This window comes from Boleophthalmus pectinirostris, unplaced genomic scaffold (assembly GCF_026225935.1).
Source record: "Boleophthalmus pectinirostris isolate CB_2022bp ecotype Guang Dong unplaced genomic scaffold, ASM2622593v1 HiC_scaffold_6, whole genome shotgun sequence".
NCBI lineage: Eukaryota > Metazoa > Chordata > Actinopteri > Gobiiformes > Gobiidae > Boleophthalmus > Boleophthalmus pectinirostris.
In genome coordinates, this window is record NW_026571447.1 from 21,356,354 (window position 1) to 21,369,120 (window position 12,767).

A 12,767-nucleotide genomic window follows, 5' to 3' on the forward strand; every position below is an offset into this window, starting at 1 on the left:
AGATATAACTTATATGCCAAAATACATTTATTCTGCCTCGTATTTAAATGACTATACCTAAATATGGATTAGCATTTCATTCTACATAACAATATTGATTTTCTCACCTGCAGGTTTAATCTCAAATCACATTAAAATTCATTGAACAGTATCATACTGAAGCTGCAAAATGTGCTAAATATTGCATCTGGTTTGGCGTCTGACTCCAAATGAATGATTATTAATGTCTATTTAAAAAGCATATCTATATTTCTGGCCCTTTGCATGTGCATGTAAATGAGTGCTATCTATAATCTGTAGCTGTCAAAACGTGAGCCCAGTGCTTCATATGGATGGGACTGCATGTATGACCTGCTGTTTCCAGTGGCTATTACCGTAATGGCTTCCTCTGAGTTGACTGTTGAGACGAGATCATTAAAGGCACAGATATAAATCATGTTTAACACCTGTGAACTTTTCATTAATAACAAACTCAAGCTTAACACCAAGTGCAGCTTGTTCACGTGATTCAGGCTACTGTAAATAATAGATAACAGATGGAAATAAACACAGGAAAAGGTCATACATTGGAAATACAATTACAGATTTGGGGTTGTAGTGACTTTTGCATCACTTGAGAAGAAGATGGCTTTATTCCATGCATTCATATTCAATATGAATATATGATTATCAACAGAATTATAATTTTTCTGGGTGAGGCTAAGATCAATGTCTATCAATATGTTGCTATTTGTGGGTTGATGATGAAAAAGTGGTGAAAGAAAAAGTGCAAGTACAAGTTCAGAAAACTTGTGCATGAGGTTACATCAGTATTTGAAGTAAAATCACCTTTTTACATATTATTTTCATATTATTTTAACTACTAGAGCATAATAATAATAATAATAATAATCATCATCATCATCGTCATACTTTATGCACAGTACATGTATTGGATCAATAAATAATAAAAAGGAGTGACAATTTAAGAGTTATTTATTGCAATCTTCAAGAAGTTAAAGAAAAACTCGATTTAAAACTTTTTAAAATTTCAAAAGTTCACAGTTTAAAAATTGCACAACTAACTAATACACTACTAAATCCCTGGTAGTGTAGATGGACACATTCTGCTTCACTTAGTGCTATGCACAACAAAACAGCTCCCTCTATATTTTGTGTGTCTGTGCGTACTAAACAACTGAATGAACTGTGAATTAAGTGGCCACTTGCTACAACAAAGCGATCAGGTATTTGTAGTGAGTCTGTCTATATAGAGCAGATTTTTTTTTTTTAATGAAGCCACTGACGTCAACATCTCTAAAACAGACATAAACCACCTTTAAGTTTGATACACTACTAAACAGGTGCTTAAACGCCCACTCTTTGTCTGACAAGATGTTACTTTTTCACTGAGAGAGCCTCTGACTGTGAATGAGGTATTTTGTTTTGGTCATGTTCAGCAGTCAGGTATTGTTATAGTGTCAGTTTAGATTAGAATTAAAAAACTTCTCACAAAACAGATTCTTGTCGTATCTCAAAAGACCACCAGTAATTAAAAATCTATATGATGAAAGTAATATAATAAAAACTAAGAAATAATTTCAAACTTATTGGAGGCTATACTTGAGTTTTAGGCAGGGTGAGTTAGCTGGACACAGAAAATATATATGGAGGAACAATATTTCACAAATGTGTTAAATATAGGAGCAATTTAACCCCATACTCCCAGAGCACCCCCCACAGGACACCATGAGGGACACAGTCGAATGCCTTCTCCAGATCCACAAGTGGACTGGCTGGGCAATCTCCCATGAACCTTCGAGCACCCGAAGGAGAGTGTAGAGCTGGTCCACTGTTCCACGGCCAGGACGAAAACCACACTGCTCCTCCTGGATCTGAGGTTCGACTATCGGTCAGTCAGTCTACGTTACTACTCTCACCTATGGTCATGAGCACTGCGTAATGACCAAAAGGACAAGATTGTGGATACAAGTGGGAGGAGCTCGGAGTAGAGCCGCCGCTCCTCCATGTCGAGAGGAGCCAGCTGAGGTGGCTCGGGCATCTCTTCCGAATGCCTCATGGGCGTTTCCCCGGGGAGGTGTTCTGGGTATGTCCCACCGGAAGGAGGCCCCGGAGAAGACCCAGGACACACTGGAGGGACTTTGTCTCTCGGCTGGCCTGGGAATGCCGCAGGGTCCCCCCGGAGAAGCTGGAGGAAGTGAAGGAAGTCTGGGAGTCCCTGCTTAGACAGCTGCCCCTGCGACCTGGCCCCGGATAAGCGGAAGAAAAGGGATGGATGGATTAATGGAGGAGCAATTTAAGGGAAGGACCAGTTCAGTGTGTTCAGCTTCTCAGGATGGTGGTAAACCGGTATTACAGGAAGCACAGATAAAATGAGGTTCCGTGCCTATTTTTTTCTGTATTCATTCACTTATTTCTGACAATTAGTGGAGAGTTAAACAACTACACAATGTCATTATAACCTGGACACAAGAGAAATGGGCCATAAACATACACAGTGGGGTCCAAATGCTTCATAAAGTACATAATTCGAAGGCAGCTGTCAAAAGGTCAAAGCTGATAAGGAAAAGCCACCATTAGAACATGTAACAATGATGTGATCAGTAAATATTCTGAACAATAAAACATGGTACCATTAATAACTCCTCCTCTAACCTCAAGATGTTTCCTCTGAGAATCATTTACACACAAACTACTGCACACTGAGATCAGCTCCAGCTTGTAGTGCCTAAAACTAAGACCCACTTTTATTCTTTTGCTTTAGCACTGTGTGAGTTGTGTAGCCTTCTGTGTCTTTTATTTGTTTTATTGTTTATAAATAATGTATAAATGTTGTAAAATAATCATTCTGTAATTTGTTGTCATTGACCTTATTATTTCAATGGTCAAGAATGTAATTTACTTTACTTTATTTTTTAAATCTCCACTTGCAAGTATTGTATGAAATTAATATGCAGTATTTTATATGCATATCCTCCTGCTTTGAAGATAAATCTATTACTTTGAACAAGCTATAATGGCATCCTCTACCTCTCCTCGTGAGTCATGCTCGTTAGATTAGTTTTATGTCAATGTTTTTATTATGTTAGCGCCACCGATAATGCTGCTCTGTCAGCTTCACCCATCATTTGCTCTAAATGTTTTACAGATATCATGAAAATTTAACACAAAACACAAATTACATGCCAACTCGTGCACTGCTTAGGGCTGTGTCTTTGCTTTCACTTGAACATAAACACAAACAGACTCACTGAATGATATCTGGGTCCACACTAGGCCATACAGTTTGTGATTATCTAAATATATTTCTATGACAATCATTGAATATGCACACAATCTACATCTCCTATCTCCATCCTCTCGCCATCTGGTCCTACACTGACGAATGATACAAGTTGCTATATTTAAAAATGTCACCTTGCAATGACTTTCCCAAATCCAACAGTGATTTCAAATGTGAGTTTTGCATTGGAAACCCACCTCACATCTGCGGTGAATATCCACATAATCAAGTTGGCTGTCTCCTTGGGTTATACGTTTACAGGAGCTGTGCAATAACCTGTAAAAATAACATGGGTAAAAGTTAGCACAAAGCGGTAAAACAAATGATGCCAACCAGACCATGAGAAGAAATGACTTAATAGATCTAGACTTTTTGAGTCACTGGGAGGAAGTAACAAATCATACGCTATAGTGAAGTCTTTAGGCATATTTACTCAATTGTTGCTGGGTCAAAACCTGGGCTTTAACCTCATAAGTGGCTGACGTCAGAACAGAGAGTATGACTAAATCCAGTACACATTGTAATATTAATGACTATATATGCTTTATTTAATTTATACTATACCTACACTATCTACTATCTACTATCTCTGTTTTATTGGATAGGGCTGATGTAAGGGTGAGAGATGTTGAAAAGTGGGGAGAGACATTGTACAAAATATCAAAGGAATTTCACCATTGATGCAGATCTATTAGTCATATAGCTTAAACCATCATAAGAGGCTTTACAGTTAGTATCCAGTTCTATTAAGGTCTGTATTACATTACATTTGTATTATTGTACAGTCTTACACAGCTCCACACATTTTTACATAATTGTACATTACAATATTTTAGCAAAAGAGATTTACCCAGTTTTTGAATGGGGAACTACACCAAGTACATTCCTATGGTTCATGATGTAATTTCGTAAATAGTCAAAAATGTTATTGCAGTGTAAATGCTGTTATATTTGTCATTCATTCATGAGGAGGAAATGAGGAGTGATGTCAGCAGCTAATAATGCATGTTCCCAGGCAAATCACAGGAAAGCAATTTGACCAGATTGAATTAAGCAGCAGGCTAATTCTGTTAATCACATCTGAATATTGTTTCAGTAAAAATGTCACAGTCAAATTGTAATGATTGTCACGGGGTACAAGACCAAACCAAAGGCTGCCTAAACTGTTATTAAAGCCACTTCTTTGGGCCTTGGATCAACACAAAAATGGCACTGACTGCATTACTAATGCTTATTAGTAGGCCTGTCATGATAACAAATTTTACAGTACAATATATTACTATAGATAAATATCACAGTGAAGAATAATACTGAAATTACTTTATGCCACTGACACAAAGCAGGATAATCCCACTAAACCAATTTTGAAATATACAGTATAATTAAAAGGCATGAGCTCCAAGAAATAGTAGAACGAACTAATAATTTGCCATAAAAGTTACTTATTCAATCCTCTACTGTTTAACTCTTATCATATTATAACAAACAAAACAATAACATAAATATCCCCATTATTGCAAAACATGTGCACAAAATAAGTTGGCTGATTGTTTTTATATGTTACTTTTATTTTTTATTCAAAAGGTCAATGGCAAAAAAGAAAACAAATTTTACTTCCAGAACCTGAGAGGTGGGCAGGACTGATGAGCTTTAGTGCTTGGTAGGTTATCATGTGCAAACTCCTCATGACATCATATTGGCACAAAAGGACAACAATAAGCCTGTGATAAATGAGGGGCCCTCTTTCACATTGACTTGACTACATATTGTAAAGTCACACTTAATGGTAATAAAAGTTGCTAATGGCAGAACATTTAAAGCAGTGATAACTCTGCATGAGTGAACAGCAGCTGCAGAAACCTCTTGTAGACAAACATTATTTTCTATGGTGTATTTTGCAAGCGTTGAAGCCATATAAGACAGTCACGTAGGGCGGTCACAATGTCCCACCGTCTGCTCCGACTGGATAATTAAAGCACTAAAGCTATTTGAATATATTACCTTTATGCTATCAACCCTTCTTTAGGCAATAAACTATAACCTTTCTATATGTGGACAACAAAACATGCCTCATCTCAAACAGAGGAACACAGTTACATTATGGTCAAGTAAACGTCCTATGAGTGTACTTTCTGTGTCACTCGTAAGCCCTGCTAAGTAAAGAATCAGGAAAGGTGTTCACTGAAAAAGCAATACAAAGTCAAAATGTAACTCACAGCATGCAGGGGGTCACTTAAAATTTGCTGTAGCGACTGAAGGGAAAAAGTGAAAAGGATAAATATATGTATGTTTTAATGTGAGAATGCATATAGCAACTAGATCTTAACCATAAATCTTAACAAGCCGCCTGGTTATTATCAATTTGTGCTGACATACTTACAAAATAAGCCAAGCTACCATGCAATATTCATGTTGGCAGTGCAAAATATAAATATGAATGAGCATCTCATTACCTCACTAAGACCTCACCTCTCTTCTATTAATAGAAATCACATCTTAATTACCAGCTATGATATGCAAGTCCACACCAGGGAAGAGGATTACAGCTACATTTAAAGTTGGGGAGATTTCCTCTGTATAATGGGGTCCAGTGAGTCATTTGGTGTTTTGAAGTTAAATCTGTGAAGTCATAGATCAACATTGACTCCGGCTGTGCAAAGATCACTGTGTACTTCTGTCTCTGCTCTGAGCTAAAGAATGGCAGGATGCCTTAGCTCTCCCTGGCAAAACTACAGAACGCTTCACTTCTTATTCAAAATGCATACACATCCTACACATTTGAGTTACTGTACATTACTAGATACTAAGCCAGGAAATGCATTGCAAATTGTCATTCCCAGGCACGAAACATAATTGGACCACTTCAGTAACTAAGTAATTTATTGCAGCATGTGTAGCTGTAATGTGTTTTCTTAAAAAAGTTGAGTCTACCTATTCTCTTTGACACTTAATCCTACATTAATCTGAGAAATACTCTGCTTCAGGTTTAAAAACCTCTACCATTATAACCTCAATAACTAATTTTGATGTGAGCCAGACCAGATATTAAGGTTCCAGACTGACGTAAGGTGTGGTGGTACTTAAAAATGTAACTTAAGTAGTTGAATGAATCATGGTTTCATCTATGTGGTGTATGCAAATGTATCTGAATACTCCTGCCTTAGTGATGAACTGATTTACATGCAAAAACCTGAACCTACATATACCAGTGTGTCTAATTGCATGTAGCCTGTGATTCACTGCATTCTCTTTATATTAAGCAGATATACCGATATAAGTACCTTCCCAGATCTCCTCTGGTCAATGAGAGGAGGGTGGCTTCAGTATGGTGATGATGATGAACCCTGCCATGTGCTGAAGTGGACCTCCTCGTGTTGCTTTTAATTAATCCATGCTTAAAAAGCTCTTAGCTTTGAGGGTCCACCATCTATGGAAGCGCGGCCATGTGGCGATTTCCTGGGAGGAGCGAGAATGTCAGGTCTTCTGAGGGTATATGAGATACAGATAATGATTAAATTGGATTTATTGCTTTGTCTGGAATGTTCCACAACATAACATTAAACTTGTCTATCTAAGGAGACCATCAGGTGAGGCCACAAGACCAAGTTACATGCCAGTCCTGTGGATAGGGGACCCAGTTCACTGTAAACATGTTCTTCCAGGTACTTTTTAATTAGTTTAGTTTTTTGAACAGTTTAATGACATACTTTGGAAGATTCCAGACAAAGCAATAACATATCCATGGAGACAGGCAGGTGATGTACTGTACCCTCCTCCATAAAAAAGTTACATCGTGCACCTCAGTGGACTGTTGGTACCTCAAATCCAAACATTACTACTGCACTACTTGCCTTGCCTGAAGCAGGACATACAGTGGACAAAGGAACCACACTGATAAATACCTCAGCTACATTGTGTGGGAACAATAAATTATATAGTCTAAAAAAACCTCTGGCCATCACACAGTCACACAAAGATATTGAGAAAGTGAAGTATCTTGCCCAGGGAGACAACAACTACAGCCTCACACTGCAGGGCATCCACTTGGGCCTATATGTGCCACAGTTGCCCAAATAATTCCTATGAAATCCATGTTATATCCATACCCCATGCAGTACATTTGGACATTGGTTCCAAGCTATCTCAGTGGAATTGGAAATTATTTACAGAAGAGTATGACCATTAGTAGGTTACACTGTATTTGATCACTACTGTGACAGTCACAGAGGCAGTTGTGAGAGCTGTCAGTTCGATACACAGATCTACTAACATTCTCCAGTTGAGGGCAATTTCCCATATACTACAGTATAGCCTATTGAAAATGAAATTTCATTGTCAAAGCAAGACAATTCCCAGTTGTATCAAAGAATTTTCGCTTGAGTCTCTTCTACATGTTAGGCTGATTGGATGTTGAATGTATTAACTTAGGTCCTGGCTGACTCAAATCTCCAGACTGTCCCGGTTTCCCCAGCGGGACTGCGCACACCTGCTAGTGCTCCACAGAGCTTCAGATAGAGGCTCACAAGCATCAAGTCCTGCCCATCGAGTCCTGCCCATCCATCTGGCACCAGCTCCTCATCCCGGCTCATCGGGCCAAGAGCGCGCGGCCGTGCGTCCAACCAGGTCCTCTTCCTCGGTTCAGTTGAGATGAGTTGTTTGCTGCTTTAAATGAATGGGCGAGTGAATGGGAAATTGTCCCTCTATATGTGGTTAAGTCGAACATTAAAGTCTGCGTGCTCGCAAGCTCCTTAACACATAGGATTAAGAATGTTGTTTAGGCTGTCGAGTAGGTTTTTATAAGGCCAATAAGTTTTTGGAAATGGCTAAGTTTGATATGCGAGTACTCACTTTGAACCCTTTCAACCTGGAGTAAAAATGTAGCTCAACATTGAGGGTTGAGTTTGGTACAGACGCATTTTAAAAGCAGAAGTTCACCCTGTTTTCCTTTTCCCAGTAATACATGGAAACACAGCACCTCTCAGTGGAAAGGGGCTGAAATTGAACAAGCCGGAATTAATCAAATAAACAGTTACACTGCTACAACATTATTAGAATATACTTTTAAAAATATTTTCCCCAACATAGTTTAGTTGTTTCCTAACCTAATAGAAACTACAAAACAGTGGATAAGAAAACTTTTGCAGAACCGAGACTAACCTGAGAACAGCTACGTGAGTCTAATAATCTGATAAATGTTATGGAGGCATGGATCTGTACGACGGAGTATAAGGGTCAGATAAAAAACAAACAAACAAAAAAAAAACATGCTGGCGCTACGAGAATAAAGTCGTAACATTTTGACATTAAAGTCGTAATATTATGAGAATAAAGTCGAAGCCAGAAAAAGTCGTAATTTTACGAGAATAAAGTCGTAAACTTACAAGAATAAAGTAGTAATTTTATGAGAATAAAGTCGTAGTCAAAATAAAGTCATAATATTACGAGAATATCGGCTGCTCGGAAAGTATGAACGAGGGGAGAATGGAGAATTTGGAGCATTTTCTAAAAGAGAAAAATCCGTGTATCATTCGTTCATTCGACTGAACAAGGACTGAATCAGGACTAAATCAAGTCTGGAACCAAACCAGAAAGACCAGGATTGAGACCGGGACCAGACCAGGACTGAAAACGGTTTAATCCTAGTTTAGTCCTGGTTTAAGTCACGGAAATGGGAAATGGCGTTTACGTGACTTTAAAATGCGATGCGGGACTATTGCGCCGCATACGAACTGAACCAAGACTGAACCAGGACTAAACCGTTTTCAGTTCTTGTCTGATCCCGGTCTCAGTCTTGGTCCCTGACTCAGTCCTTGTCTAAGTTCTGGTCTCAGTCCCGGTCTGGTCTCGGACCTCGTTTAGTCCTGGTTTAGTCCTGGTTTAGTCCTGGTTCAGTCCGGAGGCGCAAATAATGAAGCAAATTGTTGTTCGTTTTCTTATTTTTAGTTTTATATTGAAAAACAAGGTTCTTCTTCTGCCGCATTTTTCACTTTGACTTTGATTTTATTACTTCATTCTCGTAATATTATAACTTTATTCTCATAATATTACGACTTTATTTTAACTTCGACTTTATTCTCGTAAAATTACGACTTTATTCTCATAATATTACGACTTTAATGTCGAAATGTTACGACTTTATTCTCGTAGCGCCAGCATTTTATTTTATTTTTTTATCTGACCCTTATACTCCGTCGTAGATCTGTAATAAGATCTTACGCTTCCATAGATGGAGAACGGTGCTCTGGTCGTGTTTGTACTGTGTATTTGTACTTGTGTGTCTCGTAGCTCCACTCCGATGCTTCGGGTGAAAGTTCCGCTTCTTTCTCCGCCTCATGTCGTTCCGCTTTTTGCTCGTCTGCGGACAACGAGTCCGATCTCACAGACATTTATTCAACAACTGAGCTCTTATGAGACAAAAGTACAAACCTCAGCTAAAAAGACTATTAAAAAGACATATATAGAAGATATATATATATATATATATATATATATAGAGAGAGAGAGAGAGAGAGAGAGAGAGAGAGAGAGAGAGAGAGATAGATAGATAGATAGATAAATATAGATAGAAAGATATGTGTGAATATCACAACATGTTTAACAAATGACATGACAGAAAAACCTACAGGTTACCATACCAGGTTACCATAGCAACCGGGTCTGGGTTAGCTGATCGGGGTAGGACAGGTTTATGACTTTTCAGAAAAAAAAAAAAAAAGACTTAAATAGCCTATCCCATAAAACAATCAAGTGAGACTTAGTAAAGAAAACCTTCATTCTGTCATTTTCAACTTATTTAAAAATAAGGGACTGAGGCTCAAAAGGGAAATCAAAGGCAATTTAAATTTATCTGAAATTTCAATAAATCACAAATCTGGTCACTGTCATTAAAAAGGACACCTGGTTTCCGGACAAAAAATTAAAAAAAAAAAAAAAAATATTCAAAATAAGCAATGTATTTTGTAAGCGGGGATTTCTGTTTCTGTTGTGTTTGAATATTTTGAATCCTGAGGTCTGGTTCTTGTATTCTTTCTCCAGCAGATGGCGTCACTGCTCTGGGCGACGTGGGGTACCTAGTTCTTAGGTTTTCCTCTATAAAACTCAATCAAAAGTCTAGAACAGCCATCAGGTTTCCCCACATTTCATAATTTTGTTTGACAAACCTGTTTTTTTTTTTTTTGTTTTTTTTTGTTTTTTCCCTTTCTAAATTCTACACATATTACACATTTTATTCAACATTACAATATTTACAGATTTACAGAATAGTTTACAGATGTACTTTTTATTCTATCAGCAGGAGGCATTTTGGTAATGACTCACTAAATCAAACCTATAAATATAACTTTAAAGCTACAAGATAAAAAACAGATTTAAATTGGTACAGTCAATATAATAAAGTGCATATGGCATGTTAACAATTATATTTATGAAGATTTCTAATTTTATTTCCTGGTTGAACACCAGCAGGACAGGACAGGACAGCAGATACAGAGCCAATTTCATAACTTTTACTTTGCAACCATACTGTGAAAAAGGGGCATGTTTAAAATTACTCAATAGTTCAATTATCCCTACATTTGAAAGTTTTAATAACAGACATATTCCTTTTTAGAACCACTACATCCTTTATTTTTGTGCTTTTCTTTTCAACTTTTGTCCAGAAACTAACACAAAACTGATGTAAAACTGTGATAAATATTCACCACAAGTAAATATCACCAAACCAAGTAAAAATAATAAGAAAAACCTGCCATCCACACTTTAAGATCAGGCTAAAAGAGGCAGGGTTTATGCTGAAGCAACCCTCTCCATTTATCCAGGCTGGGGACTGGCACATAGCGACACACACAGCGCCCCCTGTGGCTGGATTAGACCCACCGCCCATGCTTGTACAGAGTTAGTGTGTTAATAATTGCATGCAGACATACTCACCATAAACAGCAGCCTTTGGACCTGTAAAGACTAGTTTAAAAGTTAAGTAAAACAGTTTAGAACTGCAATGAGAAGAGTCAGAAGAGTTAGGGTTAGAACTGTCATTTCACAAGACAAGCCCGAAACAATTTTACAACATACACAATATATATATTATTAATATGAGATTTAACCTTTAACCCTGTAAAGTTAATACAATGTTTAAACAGAAATGTCAACGTATTTCACAGTTTAGTGTCAGGGTTAGGACCAGAGCCATCACACTCTATAAAGCAGTCCAAATCTGGCCCACGTTTAGACCAGTTCAGAACAAACTAAATATAAAACTTGCACACAACCCAAAGCTCAAAGGAGTTTTCAGACCTTTTTAACATCGAATGAAACTGTTGAAAGGTTAGTTTACAATAAGTAATTTCAGTTTCACCCAACCATAACATGTTTTCTCAGCCTGTTTACATCTGGTCCATATTTAGACCAGTCGAGGCGCACACCAAAAACACACAAGGGCCCAAGGCCAAGTGCAACCTGTGGAAATTATGGTGTAAACATTTAATCTGGCCCACATTTAGACCAGTTCAGACCAAAAGAGACCAGCAATCTCCATAAAAGTGAGTCAACATTTAGAATATGGCCCCTTTCATACCAGTTTATGCCTAAAACAAAAGCCTTAGACTGTAACATAAAATCCTCAGCATATTCAGGCCTTGTTTTGAGATGATGAATCACACAGAAATGTCAACTACCTGAGTCTGCATGAACAGATCAATAAAATCAGTGAAAACTGGAACAGGGAAAGATCCCTGTAAGATTATGTCAGTCACAAATCCAACGTCAAAGGGTCAGAACTACCACAAAAGACCACAAAAAAGTGATAAAACACAAGGGCCTCAACCCTTGGACCAAAACTCAACTCAAGATGAGTGTCTGAACACTCTCTCACTGCAAGAAGGTACCTTTCTGTGCAGAATCTGTTCATCTATGGTCATGAGCTTTGGGTAATGACCGAAAGGACAAGATCGCGGATACAAGCACTCAAAATGAGTTTCCTTTGCAGGGTGGCTGGGCGCTCCCTTAGAGATAGGGTGAGGAGCTTGGAGTAGAGTCGCTGCTCCTCCATGTTGAGAGGAGCCTGCTGAGGTGACTCGGGTATCTGTTCTGGATGCCTCCTGGACGTCTCCCCGAAGAGGTGTTCCGGGCATGTCCCACCGCGAGGAGACCCCGGGGAAGACCTAGGACACACTGGAGGGACTATTTCTCTCGGCTGGCCTGGGAAGACCTTGGGATCCCCCTGGAGGAGTTGGAGGAAGTGTGTATGGAGAGGGAAGTCTGGGAGGCCCTGCTCAGACTGCCTCCCCCGTGACCTGGCCCCAGATAAGTGGAAGAAAATGGAATGGAATAGAATAATATAAAGCCTGGCTCCATATTCACTCATGTAACCGTGAACATCATGAGACTCATTTGAGCGGCGCTGAATGCTATGGGCAGATCATATCACCACGTCTTCAGGGCCTTTGCGAATACCCTGTGATAGCAAATATAAGCGAGACTGCAGTGT

At 38.5% G+C, this 12,767-nt stretch overlaps 1 long non-coding RNA gene across 1 annotated transcript; it reads right to left on the reverse strand.

The window, feature by feature from the left end:
• Window positions 1–1,195: 1,195 nt before the first annotated feature.
• On the reverse strand, window positions 1,196–6,710 carry LOC129411896 (uncharacterized). Its single transcript, XR_008633485.1, has 3 exons — window positions 6,565–6,710; window positions 3,481–3,559; window positions 1,196–2,243 (listed from the first exon to the last, which is right to left on the reverse strand). It is a non-coding gene; the product is annotated as an uncharacterized LOC129411896 (long non-coding RNA).
• Between the last annotated feature and the right edge of the window lie 6,057 nt (window positions 6,711–12,767).